Below are 18073 nucleotides of genomic sequence, written 5' to 3'. Positions count from 1 at the left end.
GATAAGGTTGCATGTTAGTTTTATGGAATAAATTCTAAGTGCTAGTAAAATATCTTTAGTATAAGTCAAGATGATAGTTGCATGCCATGATTGTAGGATTTTGAGCCTTGAATTGATTTGCATATGATGATAAGTGTTTTATTATGACAATATATAGTTTGTACAGTGGTTTAATAAGTATATTCAGTTGAATTTTGCATTTACATGTTGTGATACATATTCGTTTTGTGCTTAAGTACTTGAAAATATGATTTAAATATTAGTCTTCCTATTTTGTTTATATACTTCGGTCATGGTGCACAAGGGTATGAATGATCTCCACCACGTGTTAGTGTATTAAATAAGAATATTAGGATAGTAATTATGTTTCGTTGAAGTTTGGGTTCATAGTTTATAAGTGGGTGTTAAGGTGGAAGAAGTTAGAATAGATTCCAGCATTTTTCAGATTTGAGGTTTAATTTGTGAGTGAGAAATGAATGAGAATTAATTAGGCATTGGTAGGCCCAAGCCACTAGGGGTTAGGACGTGACCTATAGTCAATCACAGAATCTTTAAATGATAGAAATCAATCCATTTAGTTAGGTGCACAATTAAAAACTTGAATTCTGCCCGAACATGGACAGTTTGAGTTAAGAGCAAGTTTGAGCTTAGAAAGTGATGCCATGGGTAGGACCTCATTAGGACTCGGTTAGCACTTATACTAGGGAGTATGTGGGAGGTTTAAAATCCATATTTTGGGAGTTTAGAGTTAAAACCAAGGGTATAAAGTGAGATCAAAATAGGGTAGTTCGAGTGTCACTGGAACAGGGGAGAGTCAACTTTGGGAGTAGGCCCACGGAGGCCTAGGGTAGGCTTTGGTGTCATTCCAAGTGCACAAGTTAGGTTTAGGTTCCGAGATTCCAATGTAGTAATTTGAGTAGAAAACTTTAAAAGAAAGTGGGATCAATGACACTAGAAACCATTCGATATCGCCTTGGTGTTGCACTTAGGAACACTTTGACCTTGCACTTAGTTTTTGAGTTTTTAGAGGTAAGTCCTGAGGTGACCATTGCGTTCTTATGATTGTTAGAGGTCAGTATGAGGTTAGGCCAGGGTTGTGGTCAAGTGAAATGAGGTTGGTTTGATGGGGCACGTCGAATTAGGAGAGATAGTCAGGTGGCACTAGGCTAGTTATTACTTCGAGTCATTTGTGTTGGTGGAGTGAGATCATTCAATACTTAATAGTGCGCTATGTTTTAAATAATATATTATGTGAATAAATGTGTTTTGTGCTCCTAAATGACTACTTGGAACATGATGCTATTATGTGAATACTAAGAGTTGAACGTGTAATTAGGCCTAAGTGCCACTATGATTCGAATTTCCTATAACTAGGATGGAGATTTTGTGAGAATATATTTTGATGAGGTTTAATATATTTTGTAGGCTCGGGAAAAGATAGTAAGCTTTTCATCAAAGTCGAGTAGTGCTCCCGGTTGCTTCCATGATCAAGACGAGAGTTAGTCCAGGCTTCTTAAGGCAAGTGTTTCCCCCTTGTCAATTATATGTATTACAAGTGTTCTTAAACCCTTTCGAGATATGATGCGAGTTTATTCTGAATTTTAAGTTGTATCGCAAGTGTTCCGAACCACTCCTTTGAATTATGATAGCATGCTCGTATAATGATCATTAATATTCTTGTCACCATGATATATCGTTACAAATACTCTTATTTTAGATTGAGATATTGCAAATGCTATGTCATGCTTACGATTATTGGACTTGCTTTAAGTCTATTTATGCTCTTATAAAAATCACACCCTTATAACTATTTTGTTTCAATTTGAACTAGTAGCTACCTTTGATTTAAACCGAATGTCTTGGCCATTTCGAGATACCCATATAAACTAAAATACTCCAATTGCCTTGATTGTGTAATCTCTCTTGATTAAACGTTAATCCTTTTTACTCCCACACCTCCAAGTTACCAACTTTTTAAATATATCCTTATTATACCCAAACTTTGTCACTAGATATATGCCATATATAACCCTAAAAATTTGAGATCTCTATCTTGTTGATTAATGTTATGATTCTTTTTCAAAACTTTCTTCCCTGGTTGTCAAACCATTGATGTCCATCTTTGAAAACCTTGCTAGTGAGAATTTAAATCATTCGATAAGAGTTTTATAACTCGAACCCTTGATTGATAATTTAAACTCCTTTGCTTAGAATCTTGTAAAATTCTCCTTGGCAGTAGTTTTTTAAAAGATAATTGCTCTTTAAATAAAAGAATATTTTCTTGAGATTGGTGGATTGGACTAATACGCAAGTCCCTTTCACATTTATTATATTAGGCTTAAAAGATGCCTAGGGATCCCAGTCAAATTATTTAGAACCCAGCGAGGTTCGGGATTACTTCGCGGCTGATCACCGGTTGTAATCCGTAGCGTCAGAAATTGATTTTGAGCAATGATTTGGTTAAAAATGTTTTGAGTTGAATAATAATGCCATACACCTCAATTTCCAATATATAGATTATCATGATCTTAATCATGTCTTATATTGTACCTTGCTGAGCGTTTGGCTCACTTCTTACTTTTCATTCATGATATTTCAGCTAGCAAATATGGTTAGTTCAAGCAGACTGCTCGTAAGTCTACCGATAGAGATGTTGAGGCTTATGTGAGAGCTCAGGTAGTATAGTTGGCGTCTGTGTGAGGACCGGTAGTTTGTAAAAGAGTTGTAATAGTTGTAGTGTTGGACTGTTCAAACACTGAACTTTTGCGGTCTTGGATTTTGTTGTTAACTGATAAGTGGCATTTTATACCACTTAGAACGTCTTATAATGTCTTGAATTGATGTCTTGAAATCAAGTATTTTGTGTATTTGATGCATTTTCTAGTGTTTGTGCATTTCAAGGTATTACTTGCATTTGTGGGGAGATTTCACCAAGAATAATCCTTAGTATGTGCTTGGCATTGCAGGTGGGAAGTTAGGAGCAGAATGCAGCGAAGAACGAGAGCAGAAAAATGAATTTTCCAGAAAGGTGTTGGGCGCTCGCTCAGCCTAGCTGAGCGGCCGCTCAGGAAGCTGGGCGCCCGCTCAGGATTGCTGAGCGGCCGCTCAGGGGCGTAAATTTTAATTCTGATTTTTAGACTCCTGATTCGACTGGACTTCCAACTTCGGAGATAGCTGGGTTTTGTAGGGCTTCTATATAAGTAGTTTTCAGAGACATTTCATGTGTGTTGAATCGTGATATTAATCGAGGAGCAAGGATATAAGGAAGAATACCGTTTTAGCACATCGCAACGAAGAGGAAGCATATTTTCTTGTGATTCTTTTATTCGTTGTGACAGTGGATGCTAGTTTTCTTTGCTTTGAACCTATTTACTCTTGTGATGTACTCTGGTTTAATATAAGTAGTTTTATTAATTATTCTCGTGTGTTGTTATCATGTTTTCATATGAACCCATGGTGACGATGAGTTCAATCATGGGCTAATCGTGATCATGGGGTCGTAACAGATTTACTATGGAATTCTTTAGTTAGTTGTTTAATACGTTAGTGTGTGATGATTGTATGATATCTAGTATTGGTTGTGCTTATTCGTCTAATGTGCATCGGGAACATATAAGATAGGGTGTTAATATCTTGTGAAGCGATGGTGGATCTTGAGATTTAGAACTTGCCATGCTAGCATAGGTTCATGTATGTGTATGCATGATTAGTGGGTAACTCTAACCGTTTTACTTGCCCTGTGTAATCATAAGGAATAACTTGTGCTTAAATCATTATGTTGTCAAATTATGTAGACATATAGGGTCTCAACATAATTGATGACTATTCAACTTATATCTTAATTGGGGATGTTTGGTAGAATGGTATTAGTACAACGAAAGTTGGCTTTTATCAGTTTTGTGTTGTTCGATTAATTTCATCACCATTACATGCTAAGGGTAATAACAATAACTATTGAAGGAAGTAGTAATGAAGTTATGATCTCATATGTGTTTAATATTATTAATTCAAGTGTCAATTAAGTGTTTAATTCTCGTAGTTAATTCTAGTTAATAATTAGTTAATCAAAGTCTACGTGTTATTGTCTTGACATTGAGAAGTAATTATACATTGATGAGTAATTGTTAATTGAACATAATTAGTCTGAGTCTCTGTGGGAATGAACTAGAAAGTATTCTATATTACTTGCGAACGCGTATACTTGCGTGTATTATTAGCACGTGTTTTCCTCCTTAACAAGTTTTTAGCGCCGCTGTCGGGGACTCGGCGTATTTGTTTAGTTTATGTACTTACCATCAGTGGTCATTAGGACTCATTGATTAAGACGTGTTACTTATTATTTCCGGTTGTGTTTCAGGTACTTTAGCGAGCGTTTATGCAAACACGTTCTCGTACTCGCAAGAGGACTTTAGATACGGCTGAGGAGACGGATGAAGTTCTTGATATTCCGGAGAAGATAGATTTTGAAGATTCGGATAACGAGAGCGAGCAGAAAGAACCAGTAATCATGGGTGATCGTATAGTTCCGGCAGATCCAGCTCTTATGGACTTTTCTCGGCCTAAAATTGATGACATTCGGTCAAGCATCCTTCATCCGGCTATTCAGGCTCACACTTTTGAAATCAAGTCGGGCACTATTCAGATGGTGCAGAATTATGTTTCTTTCGGAGGTGCTTCTACTGAAGACCCCAACATGCACATCAGGAATTTTGTCGAGATCTGTAGTACCTTCAAATATAATGGTGTGACTGATGAGGATATCAAGCTGAGGCTTTTCCCATTCTCTCTGAGGGATAAAGCTAAGGACTGGTTACATTCTGAACCAGCTGGGTCCATCACTACTTGGCAAGATCTTGCGTAAAAGTTTCTGGTAAAGTTCTATCCAATGGCGAAGACTGCAACTATGAGGAGTGCTCTTACTCAGTTTGCGCAGCAACCTATAGAATCTATGTGCGAAGCTTGGGAGCGCTACAAGGAGATGTTGAGAAAGTATCCACATCATGGTATTCCTGATTGGATGGTAATCACTGGTTTCTATAATGGTTTGGGGGCCCAATCTCGGCCCATGCTTGATGCAGCAGCTGGAGGCGCCTTGTGGGCCAAAACCTATACTTAGCCTTATAATCTTATTGAGACTATGGCTGCAAATGAGCATCAAAACCCAACTCAAATGATGATGCCTGGGACGGTAGCAGGTATTCTAGAAGTTGATGCAGCTACAGCTATTGTAGCGCAGCTCCAAGCACTGTCTTTTAAGGTTGATTCTCTAGCCACCTATGGAGTAAATTAGATAGCTATGGTCTGTGAACTTTGTGCAGGTTCTCATGCTAGGATCAGTGTTCTCTTGTCAATGAATTTGTTAAGTATTTGAACAATTATCAGCGACCGCAGCAGCCTGTGCCAGCTACCTATCATCCTAACAACAGAAATCATCCCAATTTCAGCTAGAGCAATAATCAAAATGCTATTCAGCAACCATATCAGCAAGGCGTAAGTAAATAGTTTAATCCACCTGGATTCCAGTAACCACAGCATTATGCTCAAAAGCAATCATATCCTCAACAAGGAGGTGTAGCTCAACCTTCTAGTGCTGATTTTGAGGAGCTCAAGCTGTTGTGCAAAAGTCAGGCTATTTCTATCAAGACCTTGGAAAATCAAATCGTTCAAATATCCAATGCAGTGCTCAATCGTAAACCTGGCATACTTCCCAGTGATACTGAAGTGCCAGGCAGAAAGGAAGCTAAAGAGCAAGTCAAGGCTATTACCTTAAGGTCTGAAAAAGTTGTTGATGCTGAAAAAGCAAAAGACGGAGAAGCTGAAGTTGGTGAAGAAGAGAAGCAAAAGGAGAAAGCGGTGGAACCAAAGAAGACTACTGTTGAACACACTCTGCATGAGGGTAATACAGGGGAGAAACAGCTCTATCCTCCACCACCTTTCCCTAAGAGATTGCAATAAGAAAAACTGGATAAGCAGTTCAGTAAGTTTCTGGAGGTGTTAAAGAAACTTCACATCAACATACCTTTCGCTAAGGCTTTGGAGCAAATACCTAGTTATGCAAAATTCATGAAGAGTATTCTTTCAAGGAAGGTGAAACTGGATGACCTTGAGACTGTTGCTCTAACGGAAGAGTGCAGTGCCGTACTGCAATAGAAATTACCTTCAAAGCTTAAAGATCCAGGTAGTTTCACCATTCCTTGCACCATTGGCAAGTTTTCTTTTGACAAGTGCATGTGCGATTTGTGAGCAAGCATCAATCTGATGCCGTTGTCTATCTTCAAAAAGTTGAATTTGCCTGATCCAAAGCCCACCTACATGTCTCTATAATTGGCTGATCGTTCTATTACATACCCACGAGGCATAGTGGAGGATGTGCTAGTAAAGGTGGATAAGCTGTTCTTTCCTGTAGACTTTGTTATTCTGGATTTCGAGGAAGATAAGAAGATTCCCATAATTTTGGGGAGACCTTTCTTGGCTACAGGTCGTACCTTGATAGATGTGCAGAAATGAGAACTTACTATGCGGGCGCAGGATCAGGATGTGACATTCAATGTGTTCAAAGTGATGAAATTCCCTACAGAAGACGAGGAGAGCTTAAAGGTGGATTTTATTGACTCTACGATTACTTCAGAACTTGATCATATGCTAATGTCTAAACCATTAGAGAAAGCCTTAGTGGGGGACTTTGACAGTGATAATGAGGATGGCAATGAGCAACTACAATATCTAAATACTTCTCCTTGGAGGCGAAAGCTAGACATGCCATTTGAATCCCTTGGTACTTCTGACCTCAAAAATGCTGAAGGAAAGCTTAAACCATCTATTGAGGAATCACCTACTTTGGAGCTTAAACCATTGCCTGAACACTTGAGGTATGTTTTTTTAGGTGATGCATCTACTTTACCTGTTATTATTGCGTCTGACCTTTCGGGTAGTAAGGAGGACAAACTCTTGAGGATTTTGAGATAATTTAAATTGGCTATTGGATGGACTATAGCAGATATCAAAGGGATCAGCCCTTCATACTGTATGCATAAAGTTCTGCTAGAAGAAGGTAGTAAGCCAATTGTTGAGCAAGAGCGACGACTTAATCCTATTATGAAAGAAGTGGTGAAGAAAGAAATTCTGAAGTGGCTGGATGCAGGAATCATATATCCTATTTCTAATAGTTTTTGGGTGAGCCCCGTGCAATGTGTACCTAAGAAACGAGGTATTACTGTGGTAGCAAATGAGAAAAACAAGCTCATCCCCACTCGAACAGTCACATGATGGAGGGTATGCATGGACTACAGAAAGTTGAACAAAGCCACGAGGAAGGATCACTTCCCTCTTCCATTTATTGATCAGATGCTTGACAGGTTGGCCGGTCAAGAGTATTATTGTCTTCTGGATGGCTATTCGGGGTATAATCAGATTTGCATTGCACCAGAGGATCAAGAAAAGACTACCTTCACTTGTCCATTTGGCATGTTTGCTTTCCGTATAGTTTCGTTTGGCTTATGTGGCGCACCTGCCACTTTTCAGACATGTATGATGGCTATATTCTCTGATATGATTGGAAATAATGTCGAGGTGTTCACGGACGACTTCTCCGTCTTTGGACATTCGTATAATGAATGTTTGAATAATCTTCATGCGATGTTCAAAAGGTGTGTGGAAACTAATTTGGTGCTAAATTGGGAAAAATGTCACTTTATGGTGCGTGAAGACATTATTCTTGAGTATAAGGTCTCTAGCAAGGGTCTTGAGGTGGATAAAGCCAAGGCGGGCGCCATTGAGAATCTTACGCCACCTATTTCTGTGAAAGGAATCCGTAGTTTTCTTGGTCATGCGGATTTTTATCGGCGTTTCATCATGGACTTCTCGAAGATATCAAAGTCGTTGTACAACTTGCTCGAGAAGGATGTGCCTTACAAATTTGATGATGAATGCTTGGTGGCATTCGAGACTCTCAAGAAGAGTTTGATAACTGCACCAGTTATTACGACACCTGATTGGACAGAGCCTTTTGAGATAATGTGCGATGCGAGTGATTATGCGGTGGGAGCAGTTCTTGGGCAGCGCAAGAATAATCTTTTTCATGTGATCTACTATGCTAGTAAGACTCTTAATGGAGCTCAAATGAATTACACCACTACTGAGAAGGAGCTCTTGGCTATAGTCTTTGGTTTCAAAAAATTTCGATCTTATCTGCTTGGGACAAAGGTGACAGTGTTCACTGATCATGCGACCATTCGCTATTTGGTTTCCAAGAAGGATTCGAAGTCTAGACTTATTTGTTGGGTGCTCTTGCTATAGGAATTTGAGTTAGAAATCAAGGATCGAAAAGGTATTGAGAATCAAGTAGCTGACCATCTCTCTAGATTGGAGAATCCTGATTCTACTTCACATGATAAGACATTGATCAACGAATCTTTTCTGGATAAGCAGTTGTTCGCAGTTCAGGAGGAAGAGCCATGGTTCGCAGATATTGTGAACTATCTTGTCAGTAATATAATGCCTCCTAATATGAGTACAGCTCAAAAGAAGAAGTTTCTGCATGAGGTGAAGTGGTATATGTGGGATGAATCGTATTTGTTTAGACAAGGAGCTGACCAGATCATCAGGAGATGTATCTCATTCTGTGAGACGGAGGGGATATTACGAGACTGCCACTCTACAGTTTATGGTGGACATTATAGTGGTGAAAAGATAGCAGCTCGTATTCTGCAAGCAGGTTTTTTCTGGCCTACTTTGTTTAAGGATGCTCATCAGTTCATTTTAAGGTGTGATCGTTGCCAAAGAGTGGGGAATCTTACGAGGAAGGATGAGATACCATTAAATATGATGCTTGAAGTCGAGGTCTTTGATGTTTGGGGAATCGATTTCATAGGACCATTTGTCTCATCCTGTAATAATCAGTACATCTTGCTGGCAGTCGATTATGTCTCAAAATGGGTAGAAGTCAAGGCTCTACCGACGAATGATGCAAAGGTAGTGTTGAATTTTCTTCATAAGCAGATTTTCACAAAGTTTGGAATGCCACGAGTAATCATAAGTGATGAGGTGTCGCATTTCTGCAACCGTAAGTTCACTTCTATGGTGCAGCGCTACAATGTGAATCATTGTGTTGCTACTACCTATCATCCGCAAACGAATGGTCAAGCGGAAGTGTCTAATAGAGAGATCAAGCGCATTTTAGAGAAGGTTGTATGTCCGTCAAGGAAGGATTGGTCTTTAAAGCTCGATGAAGCTGTTTGGGCTTAAAGAATAACATACAAGACTCCACTTGGGATGTCCCCGTTTCAACTTGTTTATGGTAAAGGATGTCATTTACCTGCGGAGCTTGAGCATAAGGCTTATTGGGCGTTGAAGAAGTTTAACCTTGATCTAGATGCAGCTGGGAAGAAGCGAATGCTTCAGTTAAATGAACTTGATGAATTTCGACTCCAAGCATACGAGAACAACAAAATATACAAGGAAAAAGTGAAAAGGTGGCACGACAGGAAGTTATATCCTAAATCATTTGTGCCGGGGCAACAAGTTCTTTTATTCAACTCTCGTCTCCGACTTTTTCCTGGGAAGTTGAAATCAAGGTGGTCTGGACCTTTTATTGTCAAAACTGTGTTTCCACATGGAGCGGTGGAGATTTTTGAGAATGATCGGGGCCAATCATTCAAGGTTAATGGTCAGTGTTTGAAGCATTACTATGGGGACACGGAAAATAGGGAAGTGGTTAGTGCCATTCTATTGTCAACTTGAGCGAGGTACCCTACGTCAAGCTAATGACGAAAAAGAAGCGCTTCTTGGGAGGCAACCCATTATTTGTGACTATAGGAACCCTTAGAAGTTAGTAACCTATTCAAAACCACAAAAAATCCTGAAAAACCAGGGCAAGAATTTTTTTTTTCCAGAAGGTCCCTGAGCGCCCGCTCAGCTCTGCTGAGCGACCGCTCAGGACCCGACTGCCTGAAAATTTTTTTAGCCTAATAAAAACCCAAAAAAAATCAGAAAATACAAAAAATAAAAACACAACCCACAACCCACGAGCTATTTTCCCATAAACCCACATTTTTAACCCTCAGCCCCACTCCAAATCAAATTTTAACCCTAATCTTTACCCTATATATACATACAACTATTCCATATACTCCCCATACACTTTCAACCTTAAACTCTCTCCCATATTCAAAAACACAAATATTAAACACTTCTTCTCAGTTTCAATGGCACACAAGAGATCCAGGATGATTGATAGCAGCAGCACTATTCCTACTGCTGACTCTTCGAGGGGTACTGCTGCGAGACCTCGTTTGTTTGATAGGGCTGCGGAAGATGAGTATCTAGGCTTCTCGGTAAGCCGATTTTGAAGGAGAGGGGATTCTTACCATCGGGGAGGGATAGTGAGTTGTTGTCGATGATTGCTGAAAAAGAGTGGATTTCTTTCTGTGAGTCATCGAAGGCGGTTCCGATGAGCCTGGTTCGCGAGTTCTATACGAACGCAAAGGCTGAAAAGAATGGGTTTTCTGTTGTGCATGGGCTAATGGTGGATTATCATCCTGAGGCGATTCGCCATGTGATTGGGCAGCGACAGCGGAAGCCCACAGAGGAGAATTGGAATGAGAAGAATGCTGAAGATTTTGACTTGGATTTGATTTGTGCTACTCTCTGTTGGTCGGGCACAGTTTGGAAGTTCAAGATTGGGACTAACGAGTATCGTTCTTTTTTGGCGATTGCAATGAATAGGTATGCCCGTGCATGGAATACCTTTATTTGTGCTAATATTCTGCCTACTTCACATGCACATGAGATTATAGTTGAGCGAGCACAGTTGTTAAAACGAAACACGGATCGTTAACGTAACGTTGTTATAATGCTCGAATCGCGCCGTTTAGTTTTCTGTAAAGTTACAGAATGTATAAACTGTGTTTTCTTGAAACATAAGTTTAATAATGATAAATCTTATTGTAAAGATTGTTTAGGCGCTTGAATCACTTGCTTTCGATTTACGGTTCAAAAGTTAAGTCTATTTTAGTGAAAACAGTTTACGCGACAAAACACTGCTAGAAATTACGAATTTTGAAAATATAAATGATTGACTTAAAATTATTTTAAAATCGTTAAATTTTTAAATAAAGTAAGAAATAGAGTATAAAAACTACCATAAAAATTTCAAGGGAGTATATTTATTTTTCAATTTTATAAAAATGTCGGAACGAAGGTCGTGCAGAGTGAGAATACCGAACATAATCCACTGTCTTTAAACTGCCACTTCAAGATTTTCACCCATGTTCTCAAAAAACCATTTTCAAGTAATTTGTTCTAAATTTTTTCTAGATGATGCATGCGAAAATGGTGCATCGATTGAGTTAACGGTTTGAGAGAAATTGATATTTTAGTGAAAGCGGTATGAATATTAAAACTCTGTAGTTGACCAAACTTTTAAAATATTTTTCACCTATTTAAATTCATTTTACCAAAGTGATCCTTTTTTGATGAATATTAAAAACACTCAAAAAGCTTCTTGATGTGGTTTCGTATTAAAATATTAATTTTTCAATTTATTAAAAATGTTAGAGTGCGAGTATCGTAATAGTAACATTCGGTAAAGTCAACTCTAGGAGAACACTTTGACCGTTTGTTTCAACCAAGGATTGATACTTATTTCGAGTCGGTCGAATATTGAAAATTATGAAGTATTGTACTTATTAGAAATATAAGTAGGTGATGGGATTATGAATACTGATTAAGATTATGATATTTGTTGATTACAAAACCCAGAATGAGAGGAAGTCGGAAAACGTATATTCGACTCCAGGCAAGTTTACAAACCCTACTCCGTTATACTGTTGTGTTGTGGAAATGATTTACTGCATTTTTATATAATTCCATGATTGTGTTTACGATATTTTACTTATTATGATATATATAAATATCATACAATATGTTGATGATTTTGGTGTAAAAATATTATCGGAAGTATTCCGGAGGTGTTTTATCATATAATATATTAGCGCTATTGAATAGTGTGATGTATAAGTTATAAGACCGAGAGTTAGTCAACTTTTATAAAGTATAAACCCAGGAATCATCGCGGTGAAGTTTTGGGCAATTAAAGTCCGTAATTATTTTATTCCAAGGGACTCGATGTCCTCTTGCGAAATATTAATTACCTCGAATTTATTTTAAAACAAATTTCAAAGATCGTATTCCCTCAACTATAATTAATTACTCGAACAAAAAATATTATTCCAGATTTTCGTTTAAGAAGGGAGAAGTATTCCCCAACAGTTATTTTATTTTAAAACAAATTATTTCATATTTATTAAAGATTAATTTTATTACTTAAACATAAATTAGTTGTGAATATTATTTCAAATATTATTTTAAAAATTGAACTATTCGATGTTTATTTATTTAATAATTATTATTTAATTATCAAATAGTTCTTAAATGATTTAATATCATTTCAAAATCATAAAACCTATTTTAAAAATATTTTCTAAGTTTCAGGAAATCATACTAATATTTTCGGATCGTCGGAGAATATTATCCTGATATATTTTAAATATTTTAGCACTTCCTCCGAAAATTCTCGGAAGTGCACATATATACTAGCAACATGAGTTGTGCCTATCAATAAGCTAAACGCTTTGGGAACTCGAGGGGTACGAGTTCTTGGGATATGATATGATTCTTAAAGGACAAAGGAGGGGTAGAGATCCAGTACTTTGTGTACTGGGGAGACTGCTACTTTAATTTCGGTATGCGAAGGTACCATGTGTACTAAGAACATACGAAGTATGTAAAATATACCGGGAGAAAAGGGAAGCATAAAGCCCGAATGCGGTTAGGGTGACAACCGGGAGTAAGGAAGTAGTCCTTTTATATGTAGAGAACAATAATAATATTCTGATATACAACTGATCATCGTATAGTAGGGGCTCCGATGAATGTCATATTCTTCCAATTGGAATTGAGATGCAATACCTATTAGGTCCAAAAGGTACATACAGGGGGGGAGAATGTATGTTTTTTATTTTCTAAAATTAATTACAGTGGATAATCAAACTATGTAAATGAAATAAAAACACACAAATATTTCTGGGTAAATATGCTTTTATTCCAAGTATAAATACGCGGAGGTTTGCTTACAACTTCAAATACAAAGATTCGAAGCAACAAATATGAAAAGAACCAAATACAAAGGCTATCAATCTAGGGTTCTTTTTATCACTCTAAAAATTAAAAGCTCCTATAAAATGATATTATATACAATCAAGGAAGCTTTAAATAATGTGTGTTACAATTTTGTAAGGATTTAAATGGTGTGAATCAAATTGAACATGACCTCTCCTTGTCAAATCAAGCTTTCAAGAAGTGTTGAGATTATTTTGCAAGAGCTCCGCACTGTTGTAAAAATAGAGAGATACAAATTCAATCTGCATCTATTGATTATATAGAGTGGTAGGCTAGAGAGAGAGAAGGACACGTGGCAGCACAAGGACCAAGTAATTTAATTGATACATCTTGCACATTTGTCTTACTTGCGACCCTCAATATTTGCTTGTATTTAACTTGCGACCAGGAGAAGTATTAGGACTTAGAAAATATTTATGCTCACACTTACTTGCGACCAGGGATCAGAAGAATAACTTTTGTACTTGGATTTATTTTCTTCAAAACTTAGTTGCGACAAGTTCCTTTCCTTGGTACCTAACTTGCGGCTCTTGGAGGCTAACAAAGAGCTTACTTGCGACCTTAACAAATAAAGGAAGATGAGTTGTTTTATTTAACTCCTTATCTGCGACTGTATGCTACCCTATATAATAGTTTTTTCTTCAGAATTAAGCCTATATGTTTACTTCCGACTCAGAGTAGTCCTTGTATAATTTTTACTTGCAACTCTATAAGTCTTGTACAACACTTAGTTTCTATTTGTACAAAATAATTGATTCCATTTGCAAAATAAATGAAGACAAATCACCACATGCATTTCTTTATTCTTTCAATTGTGAAGGAACGAAGTAGTGCAGAGAGGTTGAACATCACGCGACCGAACAACAAAGCAAGAGCGAGGTAGTCAGGAGAGTTGAACACACGCGCGAGTGGAATGAAAATATAACAGAACACAAAACCCTGCCAATCTTAATTTCTTTTTCTTTTGTTTAATAACTCAACCGATTGCATGCATGCATAATCTGGCTCGCTGGCTGGCTCAAAAAATTAATTGATATTAAATTAAATAAATAAGTGAATTGGACTTCATTTACTTATTTTATTAAAAATCAAACAAAAATTTATTTATTCAAAATTAATTATTGATGTATAATTAAATAAATAAATGAATTGATTTTCATTTATTTATTTAATAAAAAATCAGTTATTGAATAAATTAATCATGTAAATTCTCGGGTTGTAGTCCTCTGTATCTTCAATCCTTCTAATCTCCGGGATTTTGCACTTTAAAATATTTTCAATCCCCTTGCGTACAAAAATCACTTAACAGTATTTCTAAAATTAATACTTCATTTCCTTTCACGGATAGTGACGTCTAGTGCAAGAGTTTGGTTCACAGACGACTAGTTCCGCTCTCAGGCCTTCGTACTATACCCGTACAAACCATTGTTAAGTCTTCTACCAAATATAATCAACTTCACTGGGAATTCTTTAGGTCTTTACATTGATTCTGATAACTGTTTCGAATGACTCCAACCTTATTCCTCCGATGCCTGAACATATTAATGAATTTCATACGGATCAGTGTTGACGTCTTCTTCACTGTAGCTACCAAAACCTTTGTGTATATGCCCAATAAACAATCTGTACTGATTCTAGTGGAATATATATTATTTCAAAGTTCTTGTTATATGTTGAGTTATCCAAACCGGTATTGTTGAGTTATATATACAGCTTCAATCTTGCTCAACAATCTAGTCATCTGTGAACCAGACCCTTGCACTAGACGTCAGTGATCCGTGAAAGGAAACAGAGTATTATTTTAATAAATACTGTTAAATGGTTTTTGTACTCGAGAAGACTGGAAATATTTTAAGGTATGAAAATCCGGAGATTAGAAGGCTGTTTTGGTTAATTTGTGGTGCAAGATCAGCGCGTGCAACGAGTCTCTTGCTGCCTTGTTTCTCGCGCGAGGCTCGCACGTTATGTCCTGGCTGTGTTCATCAAAGTAAGAAGAATAATGCATGCATGTGTGCTTTATTAAATAAACAAAACAAACAAGCTTTTTTCCATCCAGTTCCGCAAGTAATGGACCTCAGGATAATACATTGCAAGTAACTCTTGTGGGCTATTTTTCTAAGGTAAATTGATCTCCCTTGCTCCTCTAGGAGCTCGAGTCGCAAGTAAATAATAGCCTCAAATCTTTTAATGTAATGTACCCTCCTGGAAACCAAGGTCGCAGGTATGTGTTGTGACGGCCTCAATCCCAGGGTCAGGAGTTGACATCACCAAAGACAATTATCAAAATATAAACAACAAGATTTTTATTAAAATATACTAATTTGACCCCTAACCAAGATCCGATCCAGGTTCAAGTATTATTCAGGTTCACAGTATTACAAACCATTTATTTCACATCTAACACACTCTAACTTTATTCAGCAACTCCTCAGACCTCATGGTCTAATACAAACTACCTGAGAGGAGTCGGGTCAAAGCCCGGCCCGGTTAAAAGCCCGGGCTTGGCCCAGCCCGGCCCGATTAAAAACCCGAAAAAGCCCGGTTATAATCTGAATATTCTAATATATTTTCTTATATATTTATAAATTCACATTTACTATAAATATAAATAATACTTTAAACACATATATATATATATTTACATATTTGTGATTAATAATATTATATATATACTTTGTTTTCAATTATATAAACATATATATTTTTTGCCGAACTTAAATGTTTTCAACGAAGTAATGTTTACATAAAATATGTCATGTAAAATAATACATTTTTACGATGATCTAGTTGCTAACATATGTATTCTTCGAAATCTCTAATAATACTCGATCCGATTTAAATTAGAAAAAAGCTCGGCCCGATCCGATCCGGCCCGGAAAAAAGCCCGGTTAGGCCCGTCTCGAGGGTCCAAACGGGCTCTGACATTTTTCGAAAGCCCGGCCCGGCCCGGTCAAAATCAAAGCCCGAAAAGCCCGGCCCGGTCAAAGCCCGGGCTTTTTAAGGCTCGGTCAAAGCCCGGCCCGATGGGCCTTTTGTGCATCTCTAGTCGCAAGTAAATAATAGCCTCAAATCTTTTAAGGCAACATATCGTATGGATACCAAGGTAGCGGGTAAGTATAATTTGCAAATGGAAACTAAGGGGCAGGTGAGGTCGCAATTAAATTAAGTGATCAAATAGTTTCTAAGTCATTTTACTTCTCCTGGTCGTAAGTAAATAAAGTGAAGCTGCAGTGGACGCAAGTAAATATTTTTGCAAGCTGTATTGATTTAATTTACTTGGTCCTGGTGTTGCCACAAGTCCATCTTCTCTCTCCAGTCTATCAATCTATATAACCAAATAGATGCAGATTGAATATCAATATCTCTATTTTTACAACAGTGCGGAGCTCTTGAAAAATAAACTCAGCCCTTCTTGAAAGCTTGATTTCACAAGGAGAGGTCATATCCAACTTGTTCCACACCATTTAACACCTTACAAACTTGTAAGACTCATTATTTAAAGCTCTCTTGATTGTATTTAATACCTTTTGATAAGTACTTTTAATTTTTAGAGTGATAAGAAGAACACTAGATTTATAGCTTATTGCTTTGGTTCTTTTTATATTTGTTGCTTTGAATCTTTGTATTTGAAGTTGTAAGCAAACCTCCGGGTATTTATACTTTTGAATAAAAAGAATATTTACCCAGAATCTCTTTGTGTGTTAAATTCATTTTAATTTTGATATTATGCTGTAATTAATTTTAGAAAAAGAAGAACATATATTCCCCCCCTTCTGTATGTACCTTTTGGACCAAACAACTGGTATTAGAGCCTGTTGATCGATATACAGATCTTATCAGTTAGATTAGCAAGTTTTGTTGTTGATTATGGTTGTACGTAGTCTGGGAGTGCTTTCGGTATATAGATCTGATTTGGGTTGATTTCTGGTCGTAGTGTTCTTGATTGTTGTGGATTGGTTGACTGATTGGTATTGGTGGATTTTGACTGTTTGGGTTATCGTATTTTGAGACGTTATATTACATAATTTTCGCAGATCTGAAAATATGAGTATTCAGACAGTTAATGGCATCAAGGTTCCTTCCTTCAGTAATGTCAGCGAAAACAACTATAAATTGTGGAAGAAAAAGATCACTCTATTTATTTCAGTGGTAAACCGTGATTACAAGGGAATATTATAGAGTGGTCTGTTTGTACCAAAAAAGTACATTTCTTTAACTATAGATTCACACAGTAAAGTTCCTCAAGAGTTTATCCCAAAGGATCCGTCTGAATACACTGATAGGGATAAGGAATTAGTTTCTTTGGATGCAAGTCTTCGATCAATTTTAGTTGAGTCAATGGATTCAAACATGCGTCATCGGATTATGTATTGTATTAGTGCTAAACACATGTGGGAAACCATTGGAGCTATAGTGGAGGGAACTGAAGACAAGAACAGGTTGAATTTTCTAATGTTTGAGTACAAGGAGTTTAAATCTCTTTCCGGTGAAAGTATCAAACAGTTGCTTGGAAGGTACACCCAACTTCTGGATGAAATGAGTACACTTGGGAAGAAATACTCACAGAAATAGATAAACATAAAGTTTATTATTACCTTGCCCAGTCATTTGAAACATAAAGTGTCATCCAACAGAGAAGGACCGGATTTCAACACAATGTTGGATGAGCTTTATGACAAGTTGAAGACCTATGAAACTGGAAATGAAGAAGCTACAGATGACTATTATACTTTGAAAGAACTTGAGAAATTAGAAGATCAAACTATGTTTGAGATGGCTTCTAAATGTAGTGCACTTAAATTCAGAAGAAATTCAAAATATAAGGGTAAGTCATTTAGTGGAGACAGTCAAGATCTTGAAGTTGGAGAATCTATAGAGTCAATATCCATTCAATGCT

At 37.1% G+C, this 18073-nt stretch overlaps 1 non-coding gene across 1 annotated transcript; it reads right to left on the bottom strand.

Moving 5' to 3' along the window:
• Positions 1-4900: 4900 nt before the first annotated feature.
• Positions 4901-5007, bottom strand: LOC141679761 (small nucleolar RNA R71). The gene has a single exon (XR_012558177.1). It is a non-coding gene; the product is annotated as a small nucleolar RNA R71 (small nucleolar RNA).
• Positions 5008-18073: the final 13066 nt, after the last annotated feature.

The sequence above is a fragment of the Apium graveolens genome, chromosome 1 (assembly GCF_009905375.1).
Source record: "Apium graveolens cultivar Ventura chromosome 1, ASM990537v1, whole genome shotgun sequence".
NCBI classification, from domain to species: Eukaryota; Viridiplantae; Streptophyta; class Magnoliopsida; order Apiales; family Apiaceae; genus Apium; species Apium graveolens.
The sequence above is the reverse complement of the archived record's forward strand: the minus strand, read 5'-3'. Positions and strand labels throughout refer to the sequence as shown.